The sequence below is a fragment of the Triticum dicoccoides genome, chromosome 7A (genome assembly GCF_002162155.2).
Source record: "Triticum dicoccoides isolate Atlit2015 ecotype Zavitan chromosome 7A, WEW_v2.0, whole genome shotgun sequence".
In the NCBI taxonomy this organism is placed as follows: Eukaryota; Viridiplantae; Streptophyta; class Magnoliopsida; order Poales; family Poaceae; genus Triticum; species Triticum dicoccoides.
This window is the reverse complement of record NC_041392.1, coordinates 107,270,104-107,281,403: the sequence shown is the minus strand read 5'-3', so window position 1 is coordinate 107,281,403 and position 11,300 is coordinate 107,270,104. Positions and strand designations below refer to the sequence as shown.

The 11,300-nt window shown below is 43.9% G+C and overlaps 1 long non-coding RNA gene across 1 annotated transcript; it reads right to left on the bottom strand.

Moving 5' to 3' along the window:
* Nucleotides 1-4,818: 4,818 nt before the first annotated feature.
* LOC119331484 lies at nt 4,819-8,532 on the bottom strand. The gene is made up of 6 exons (XR_005160523.1): nt 7,910-8,532; nt 7,262-7,381; nt 7,000-7,053; nt 6,236-6,291; nt 5,692-5,869; nt 4,819-4,978 (listed from the first exon to the last, which is right to left on the bottom strand). It is a non-coding gene; the product is annotated as an uncharacterized LOC119331484 (long non-coding RNA).
* Between the last annotated feature and the right edge of the window lie 2,768 nt (nt 8,533-11,300).

Genomic DNA, 11,300 nt, shown 5'->3' with positions numbered 1-11,300 from the left:
CCCCTGGTCTCCATCTTTGGTGAGGATTTTTTATTTATTATAAGGTATTCCATGGAGTTTCAGGACTTTTGGAGTTGTGCAGAATAGGTCTCTAATATTTGCTCCTTTTCCAGCCCAGAATTCCAGCTACCGACATTCTCCCTCCTGATGTAAACCTTGTAAAATAAGAGAGAATAGCCATAAGTATTGTGACATAATGTGAAATAACAGCCCATAATGCAATAAATATCGATATAAAAGCATGATGCAAAATGGACGTATCATAGATCAACTCTTGTAATACTCATATCATCAAGAACAATCAAGCAGGACGTAGGGTATTACCTCCATCGAGAGGGCCCGAACCTGGGTAAAACATCGTGTCCCCTGCCTCCTATTACCATCCACCTTAGACGCACAGTTCGGGACCCCCTACCCCAGATTTGCCGGTTTTGACACCGACCGTGGGATTGGAGCTTACCCAGCTGGGAAGGTTATACATGGAAAATCCATCTCGACGTTGGAGACGAGTGAACTCCTCCTTCTCCCCTTTGTACACTTCGGCTAATATTTTGACCAAAGCGGCGGGGGTCTTCGGACCCTTCCGGCTGTAGCGTGAGGCGTCACCTTCCCCATTATAGTGCCACATGGGAAGCCCTCTGTATTGGAGTGGTTGGAACCCCCGCACTATGGTGATCGCCATTACCTCAACTATTGACAGTCCGGACTGGGCGAGCATCTTAATCTTGCCCATCAACAGACTGACTTTGGCGCTATCCTCCTCCTCGAGGCTTCGAGGACGCCAGCTATGGCGTTTCTTCAATGGAGCGCTTGAAAACTCTGGGAGGCCCATTCGGACTGGGTCAGGAAGAGCGACATCGTCAATATAGAACCATTCGGAAGGCCACTCTTCGTAAGCCTTCTCCAGTGTGCCAGACAGATATCCGGTCCCGGCAATGCGCCACACTTCGGCTCCTCCCATTTCGAATATTGACCCCCCTTGATTACGAGGGACGAGGCAGAACAGTCTTCTCCATAAATCAAAATGGGCCTCACAGCCTAGGAATAGCTCGCATAGAGCAACATAACCCGCAATGTGCAGGATGGAGGCGGGAGTGAAACTATGTAGTTGAAGGCCATAATACTCCAGAAGCCCTCGGAGGAAGGGATGGATTGGAAATCTGACGCCTCTTAGCAAGAAGGGTACAAAGCATACTTGTTCCCCCTTGGACGGATTGGGAATGTCCTCCGCCTGAACCCCGCCATTGAAGGACGTCAGCCTTGCTCATACAGGGACTAGATCCGCGGGGGGAAGAAAGCCCTGTTTTTGCAGCTTCGACAACTGATTGTGAGATACGGAGCATCTCTCCCAATCACCCTTTGCGGAATAGTGGGGATGAGAGGAAGAGCTGGGAGCATTAGCCATAATGGGGTGGTTCTTCTTAGCAAGCTCTAAGGATTTTTTCCGTGGGGTGTCCAATGGATCTGAGATCTATTCTCTTTAAATAGGGACTCCTCTTGTACGGTTAGGGTGGTATGTGGAAAAATACCCCGACCTCCCGTATTCACTCGCCACGTGGAAGCTGAAGTCAGAAGGCATGGAAGCCGAAGGGCACGACATTAAATGGAAGGCCGAATACATTACTTTGAAATTGTTGAAGGAGGAACCTGCCTTACAATACCGAAGACTACCTAAGCGCCGAACACCTCATCATTGAAGTCTGGTTCGGGGGCTACTGAGGGAGTCCTGGACTAAGGGGTCCTCGGGCGTCCGACCAATTGGACATAGGCCGGACTCATGGGCTGTGAAGATGCAAAGATCGAAGACTCTACCCGTGTCCGGATGGGACTCTCCTTAGCATGGAAGGAAAGCTTCGCGACCAAATATGAAGATTCCTTTCTCTGTAACTGACCTTATGCAACCCTAGGGTTGATGGTTAGACATGCTAGACTTTTAGGGTTTAGCCATTACGATCTCGTGGTAGATCAACTCTTGTAATACTCATATTCATCAAGATCAATCAAGAAAGAAGTAGGGTATTGCCTCCATAGAGAGGGCCCGAACCTAGGTAAACATTGTGTCCCCCGTCTCCTGTTACCATCGACCTCAGACGCACAGTTTGGGACACCCTACCCGAGATCCGCTGATTTTGACACCAACAACAGTCTTTCCGAAGAGGTCCCCTTAACCGATATATAGGCTAGTACACTTACAATCCCCTACATCTGCTAGACCATCATGGAAAGGATTCCCACAACTTACTCAACTATGCCGGAGCCCATAATGGCATGTGGCTGCACACGGAAGTTTCTAGCATGAAGAATATTATGACCCCTTTGAGCCTGGGTGGAGAACCATAGGATGATCACATGGATTCCCCAGGATATCCTTGGACAACACTGGATTCCCCAGGTTCCCACAAACCAATCCACCCAGATGTGTATTAAAGTAGACACCTTAAGTTAAACCTTAGTTAACATTAACTCTCACAACTTTGATGAATACTCTCAAACTCAAACCACGTCTACGAGCATAGCATAGTAGTATAAGCATAACATAGTAACTCCCAGGGTTTGATATAAGACAATAGGTGCTACCTCATCAACTACTTCCCAACACCCACATGTTAAACGAGTCCTACTCATGCAATGTTTGAGGGTTGAAACTAATGCATAAAAACTTGATAATGAAGGGATACGATCAAAGTGTTACTTGCCTTGCCGACGGTCGGAAAACCCTAGAGATTCGTAGTAGCAGGCCTCGCACACCGGAAACTCTATCGTGAACAGACAATAGCATACATAAGCACTCAAGCATAAGATGCAAAGTTAAAACCAAGAGAAAAGATCTGAACAGAAAGTTCAAGAGAAGAGCTTCGATTTGCAAAAAGAATCAATCGGATCGGAGTTACGAAACTCAAACTACGATCAAAATAAGTTCGAAATAAAATGTAACACCCCGGATACAACTTTCCATATTTGTAACTCCGACTCTTTCCTTTTCCGGAGATGTGTTGTGAGATTCCCTTCGTGGTTGGGTTTTGTCTTTTTTTGCTTTTGTTCTTGTCATGCATTTCATATCATGTCATCATGTGCATCGCATTTGCATACGTGTTCGTCTCATGCATCCGAGCATTTCCCCCGTTGTCCGTTTTGCAATCCGACACTCCTACTTGCACCGGCGTACCCCTCTTGTCTCCTTTCGTGAGCGGGTGTCGAACATTCTCGGAATGGACCGAGATTAGCCATGTGGCCTTGGTACACCACCGGTAGACCGCCTGTCAAATTTTGTGCCATTTGGAGTCCGTTTGATGCTCCAACGGTCAACCGGGTAACCGCAAAGGCCTCGTGTGTGTTGCAGCCCAACACCCCTCCAAAAAGCCCAATAACCCATCTAAACCATCTCCATGTCCTCCATCGTCAGATCATGATCGTGAGGGCGAAAACTACACCTCATTTGGACACTCCAAACTCCCTCTACCTATAAATAGGTGCTCTCCTCTGAAAATTCGCGCAGATGAAACCCTAGCAAACTTCCTCTTCGCGCCGCTGGACAAAAACCCCGCCGCCGGACATGTCTGCCGCGCCCCTCCACGTCGTTCCGACCAATGGCGTCGTGCCACGTCACGTCTGCCGCCGCTCCTGACCAACCAGGCGCTGCCACCTCACTCTCTCTTTCCTCTCCTCCCACCGGCGGCCCTCCTGGCCTAGATCGGGGCCCGGACGAGCTCGCGCGCACCGCCAGATGCGCTGGACCTTGCCGGTCGTTCCCACCGTCACCGTCCCTCCGCCGCCTCACCGCCTGGCTGCCGTGCCGGTGAGCGCCGCCATCGCGCTGGTGAGCGCGCCTCCGCCCTGCCCTGTCTCCCGTTTTGCTCTCTCTCTCTCTCGTTACCTCTCTCTCCCTCTCACCTTTGATCTCTCTCTGGAACCTTGCAGGACCACCATGGCTGCCCCGATCTCCACGTCCGTGCTGCCACAAGCCACCTTGTCGCCGGGAATGGATTCCCCATGTCCGGATCCACCCGTCCTCGGCCTCCCCGATGCCCACCGGAGTCCCATGCCGCCCCACCGTCGCCGTTGACTTCCACCGGAGTCGTTCTGTAGCAGAGATGGAGCTTCCCCGATCTAGATCCCGTTTTCGCGCTGGTAGTTTTCCACTAAGTCCTCAGAAATATCATGTCACATGTGCATGTTCAGCGTGCCGTAACTTCTTGCTCATAGCTCCGTTCTGCATGTATGATATATCATAATGTTCATTGGGAGATGCTCACTACAAGAAATATGTCAACTTGTGACCCTCCCTATTGGCCGCTGAAAGGTCATACTTTTTCATTTGCGACTTTTTTGTGACCAAAAACAGAAGGTCAAAAGCTGGCAGTCGTAAACTGAAATTAGTGACCTTCTCTGTGATATGTAAAAGGTCGTTGGTTCTTCGACCAAATTTTTGGTCACTAGCAACCTCCTCAGGCCACGTAGGCATCCAACGTGGCAAGCTGATGTGGCACAAGAATCATCCCGGTCCGATTCGGCGTTTTATAGGGCCGAGCCCAACAATTCAGCCTTTTTGATGTATTTTTCCTGTTGTTTTTTACTAGCTACATGGGCTTGGGCCATTGGTTCGGCCTTTTTTTGCTTTCTGAGGTGCAACCTTTTCACATTCTATATATTTTATATTTTCAGGTTTTCTTTTTTTTGTTACATTCAATTTCCAGATTATTGTAGTAAACTGGATGCACATTGTCAGATTCGTCTAGGCACTAGGTCCCAAACATCAGGTTTTATTTTTTCACAACTTGTAACTCAATGATATACCAATTAGAGAACACATTTTAAATATATTCAAATAACAGCCAAATCACCGATGTACCAATCAAGTTTATTACATTCCACCAATCACAATATAACCGCACAATATTACACCAATCACAGTATAGCATTCTACAGATAAAACGCTCAACAAGTACACGCACGTCTCCAACACCTTAGCGCCTTCAACCTGCAAAACATCACATCCAACCACATATTAACAATCAAATCAATTCACCCCTTGACGGCAATAAAAAAATGTGCTTGTATGAACGAAAATAAAATAAACAATCTTTGAGGCCATAGCATGTGCTACAAAAATCTTAACAAATGCATAGATATCCACACGTAGCACATCCTACATGCACCAAGCATCAGTCATATGTTCAAGAAGATAAGTAATTTGAGATGGAAACAAGTACAGCTAACAATCTAACATGTGTAGTAGCACCAGCAAAAAGAGAAAGACATGGAAGAATTTACAAGAACAACACCCTGGGAGTCCAATTACATGTACATGAGCTACTGCTGCTAGTGTATATAGAACCAATCAAGCTGCTGGTGTAGGATCAAAGCATGAGTCCAACAGAGCCACATATGAGCAAACAACAGACCCACATAGGAGCAAACAACAGATTAAGCACTGCTCCTAACCAACTTAGCAAATCCAGAGCAACCCCATTCCACCAGAGCATCACAGGAGCACATATATAAAGCACGTACACATTGGCAGCTACTGACAGACCCTAGAACCGCATGAATTTATCACCCGAGCGGTCTAGTAGGAGTTGATGCTTGGTTACAGCATCTAGCAGCAACTAGCAGAGCCCCACATCCAACCCAAATCATGGCCAAGGCCATGCAGGATCTACATCAGAGAAGAAGGAACAGGGAGGAGCTCACCAGAGGAAGGTTGTAACCGTAGCAGAGGCTCAGCCACACCACGGCTGTGGTGTGACCATCACCACATCAAGGAGAGGGTCTGGAAGCTGCCGAAGCACCACCGCGGCGACCAGGGTAAGCGCCGGGCACAGTGGCGCCACCCCAGGGACATCACCGCACGGACATCACCGGCCTCGCCCTGTTTCAAGAAATGTTCAGAACAACTTTGTCAGACTCGATCAATTCTGAAGAAACCACTTCATTGTCAGACACATACATATATACATGATGCAAAAGAAGAAGAAACAGAGCAGGGACCTGGTCGATCATGAGATAGTGTTCATATCATTAGGAAGAAATAGGCCATTGTATAGCTCACATAAACATATCTGCTACTATGCACAACACGAGCACCCACTTGCACTTGGTATATTTCTGTATCTAGGACACCCAGCACTTACAACACTTGGGCTAGTCTAATGTATAGACTTGTTTGCAATAGGAGCCAATGGAACTGAAACGCAAGTAGCACATGAACAAACAGCGAAAGAAATAGAAGGACGACCTTGTGTGGTGGCTGAGGTGGACGAGGGTGTCCTCCTGGTTAGCTCAGGCATCCTCCTACACCAAATCAAATAGAAAAATGTTGAAGCATGTCGAATAACTAAATGTACATGTATATATCACAAATGCCATTCAGTGGCAAAAGCAATAACTTATCATTTCACTTTTTCCACTCTAGATTTTGACAATGTATCGTAATTGCCACTCTAAAATTATTGCTTTTGCCACGGAATGGCAATTGTGATGTATTGTCAAAAACTAAGAGTGGCAAAAGTGAAATGTAAAATTCTAGAGTGGCATAAGCAAAGTGGTCAAAAGCTAGAGTGGCAAAAACAAAGTTTTCCCATAATATAGAAGCAACAAAAGCACATATATATCCTATTTCTTCCACAAAGTGTGTATATAGACAGGTCAGATTTTTGAATGCATTGTTGTTGTAAAAAACAAACATGTTGTTGAGGAATTTGACTATATTTTAGATATGTTAAGCAGAGGCAAGAGTTTTCCCTCAATCAATCAACCTGCTGCAATAGTACTAACTATACTAGTCAGGGACGAATTTGACAAGAGAAAGCATAGTGGTATCAAACTGAAACATGATTCAGTCGCAAAACAACCACCAACCTTACTTAGTACGTGAGCATCAAGCACACACACATCATACAGGTGCAAATATGATATGAGCTTTTAAGGGCCACAACAGAAACTAGGCTACAACATAGCAGTGATAGAAAAAACCTCACAGTAAAGTCGAGAGGGATCAACCTTGTGTGGGGAGACAATTTCCTCCTCCTCATGCATGTCGACCAAAGAGGGCTCCTACTCCATCCAAACAGAACAAAGAAATAAAGATGGGTCACAGAAAGAGCTAGAAACTATTCTTACAGAACAAACTGCAGCTGTAATGCAGCTGTAATATTCAGATATAAGCAGCTTCACATGTAAACCTATATTTCAGTTCATAGCCTTTTGGGATAATTGTTGGTGGGTTTTGGTCAAGGAAACTTTGGACTTGGAGATGAAGTACCTGAACATAGTTTTTCTTCTCAACCGTCAAGCTGCGAAGCAGTCCAATTTTGAGAGCGCTGAAGGAGAGAGCATCCAAAACAGTCACATCGTCGTTGGCTCGTATGAGCCTGAACTTTTCCTGGAAGCATGACACAGGAAAAAAATCATCTTCTGTGAATGACAAATGTGACTGGCATCAGCTGATATCACAGGAGACCTACACTTTATGATGTTCTAGATGGACAATTTCATAAAAAAATGCCTATACCACTATACCAGACTCGGAGACTGACCCTCACTCAAAGCCTTAAGTAGTCAACAATTTATTATATGTCTGAAGAAATGAATGAGGCTCATGCTTCAGACAAAGACCAGACACCGAAATTCAACTAGCACTAGTGCGACATCACAACAATACTGGTTTTTCTCCTCTGTTTTAGACCAACTTTTTAGTTAGCAGGTGCATCTGAATTCATGGACACCTTCCTAACGGGCCGGGCTAGCATGGACATCAGTATGCAGTTACGGCTTTGCTAGTCACCTCGAGCAGACAGAGCATGCTCGCCAGCGCAGCGTGTACCGAGCTAGGACATTGAAAGGTGGCAAGGAAAAAGGAGCAGGGAGCTCGGCAAGGCGAGCAAAGGGAAGTAGTAGGACATGAACCAACCTGCGAGGGGTGGGGCGTGAGGGCGGTGCGGAGGCGGGTCTGCTCTAGCGTGGTGCGGACGAAGCTCCACCAGCCGCTCCTTGAGGGCGTCCCAGTCCACGGCCCGGCCCCGGCGCGAGGCGGCGACCCAGAGCATGATGTAGCACTAGTGGCCGTCGGTGCTCATGTCGCCTTTGTGGACGTTGAGGCTGAAGAGGACGACAAGGCGGCAGAGGTCGCAGCCCAGGCCGGTCTTGTCCGGGAAGCTGACGGTGACCACCGTTAGGTCCCTCGCTGCGTCCCCATGCACGATTTGAACCACCTCATCGCTCAGGCTCGAGCGTGCGCCGGATCTCGCCGGACAGGAGTCTTCGATTCCCGCCTGAGGTCGCCATGATCCGGCGCCGGAGGTGGCGGCGGCAAGGAAGGAGTGGAGCGCTAGGGGATTGGGGATCAGGGAGAGAAACCCTAGAGGCGGCGGAGGAGGAAGAAAAGCTAGGAGCGGGAGGGAGGTTTGGGTGCAGCATGAGGGAAGGAGGGCGCCACTGCCGGGGATGGGAAGAGGGATAGGGAAGCGGTAGAAGGAAGGGATAAGAGGCGGCCGATCTGGATCGGAGATAGAGAGAGGGGGGATGCGGCGGTGATCTGGATCGGGGAGGGAGAGAGGGAGGGTTGGTGGGAGAGGGGAGAGAAGTGAGAGGTGAGCGAGAGACGCTGGCTCGAGGGACTGAGGGAGAGTGTGGACGGCTTAGATCGACTACACGGGGTGATCCGTGGGCTGCTTCCTGATTGGTTCAAAACATGAGGTATTTATTTAAATTATCTCTTAGTGCTAAAAACATGGGATTTTGTGAAGCAACTAGCAAAATTATTTTGCAAATTGCATCACTAAAATTTTCACTTAGTTTAGACCACATTTTATGGATGATCACCAATTTGTATGCATCCCAATCCTTCTAGCTATTTTTGTTCATTTAAACAAATATCCGCCGATTCAATAGGAAGCGGGTCAAATTTAATCTGCAGTGGCCTCATAGTTTGCTATTTATTTTTCCCAAAAATCATTTGTAGATACAAAATTATTTATTTAATCATAGAAACATGAAAAGGTTTCCAAGAATCAACAACTAGCTATGAAATGGTCAAGCCCGCCATTCTGACCGCATTTTAAGACGGGCATAAAAAATGAAAAAAATGAAAAAATTGGAAAACCTTCGCATTGTGTCATCATATGTGACCAAGTTTTCAGGAAAATAATAAACTGGTACTACGACAATTATTTTAAAAAAAGTGTTCTCAGAAATGAGCTATCGTGCATGAAGATTCGTGGCTTTCAAGCCAAATGATCAATCTTATGGCCACATTTATGGCAGAGTTTGTTCAAATGATCTCATATTATGCACAAGGGTGCATCTTGGAATTCCAAACAATCTTGCCTAAGAGAGTTTTCATTTTCTTTGCACAGAAAATTCATTTTCCATTTTTCGAGTGCCCGAAAAGAGGTTTTTTTTGTGAAGGACCTACCAAATATTTGTTGTAAAATTGTACCAAATTAATTTTCTAAAATACTAGGCCATGTTTAATGCACAATTGACTAAATGGTTGTGTGTCAAAAGTTTCGATCAATCTCTCGTGAAAAAGACAAATTTCTGCCGTTTCAGTAGGAAGTGGGTCAAATTTGAACTACGGCTGCCTCATAATTTGCTATTTATTTTTTCATAAAATCATTTATAGGTACAAAAGTATCTATTTAGTCAGAGAAACACCAAAAAAAATTCCAAGATTCAGCCACTAGCTAGGAACGGTTATTCCCGCCGTTTTGATCGCATTTTGAAACAAGCATAAAAAAATCAAAAAATTGGGAAACCTCCGCATTGAGTCATTATATGTGACCAAGTTACCATAAAAAATAATAAACTTGTAATATGGCAAACCTTTTAAAAAATGTTCTCAGAAATGAGCCATCTTGTGTGAAGATTCATGGATTTCAAGCCAAATGATCAATCTTATGGTCACATTTATGGCATAGTTTGTTCAAATGATCTCATATTGTGCACAAGGGTGCATCTTGGAATGGCAAACAATGTTGCCTAAGGGAGTTTCCATTTTCTTTGGACGAAAAATTCATTTTCCATTTTTTGAATGCCCAAAATGAGTTTTTTTGTGAAGGATCTACCATATATTTGTTGCAAAATTGGACCAAATCAATTTTCTAATATATTAGGCCATATTTAATGCACAATTGACAAAATGGTTGGGTGTCAAAAGTTTTTATCTACCTCTCGTGAAAAAGACAAATTTCCGCCGATTTAGTAGGAAATGTGTCAAATTTGAACTGTAGCTGCCTTATAGATTGCTATTTATTTTTACCAAAAATCATTTTTAGGTACAAAAGTATCTATTTAATCAGAGAAACACCAAAATCTTTCCAAGATTCACCCACTAGCTAGCAACGGTCATGCCCGCCGTTTTGACCGCATTTTGAAACATGCATGAAAAATTCAAAAAAATGGAAAACCTTCGCATTGTGTCATTATATGTGGCCAAGTTACCAGGAAAAATAATAAACTTGTAATACGGCAAATATTAAAAAAATATGCATATTCTCAGAAACGAGCTAGCATGTGTGGAGATCAACAGCTTTCAAGGCAAATGATCAATTTTATGGCCAAATTAATGGAATATTTTGTTCAGATGATCTCGTATTGTGCACAAAAGGTGCATATTGGAATGGCAAACAATGTTTCCTAAGGAAGTTTTCATTTTCTTTGGACGAAAAATCATTTTTCATTTTTCGAGCGTCCAAAATTTCTCCATTTTCAAGAATATTAGAACCTAACAAATATTTGTTGTAAAAAAATTTCTCCATTTTTCAAGAATATTAGACCACATTTTATGAACAAATTTGTGTACACTAGAAACATTTTTTTTATAGATATTAAACGGTTTTTAGTTACATCATTAACATTTTTAATAAATATTTTGATGTCTAATATTTTGAACACATGTCTACATTTTTTAAGACACATTGTACATATTGTTTATATATGTTTAATTTTTTTCAAATACATGATTAACATATTTTCATGTATTCCCAATAAAAAAATATCTTTTCATACATAGGTTTTGATGTCTATATTTGTTTTTGCACATTGTACATTTTTGTATACATATAAAACATTGTTGACATTGGTTAGGAAATTTAAATACATGATTAACATTTTTAGAAAATCTTGTTTTGTTATCTACTTTTCCATATATATATTGTAAAATTTTCATATATACGTACTGATGATTATTTTTGCATACACATGAAACTTTTTTATACATATCTAATATTATTTATGATTACCATTTTTTATATGCATGAAACTTTTCAAGTTCACACATTTAGTTTTTTAAACACGTGATT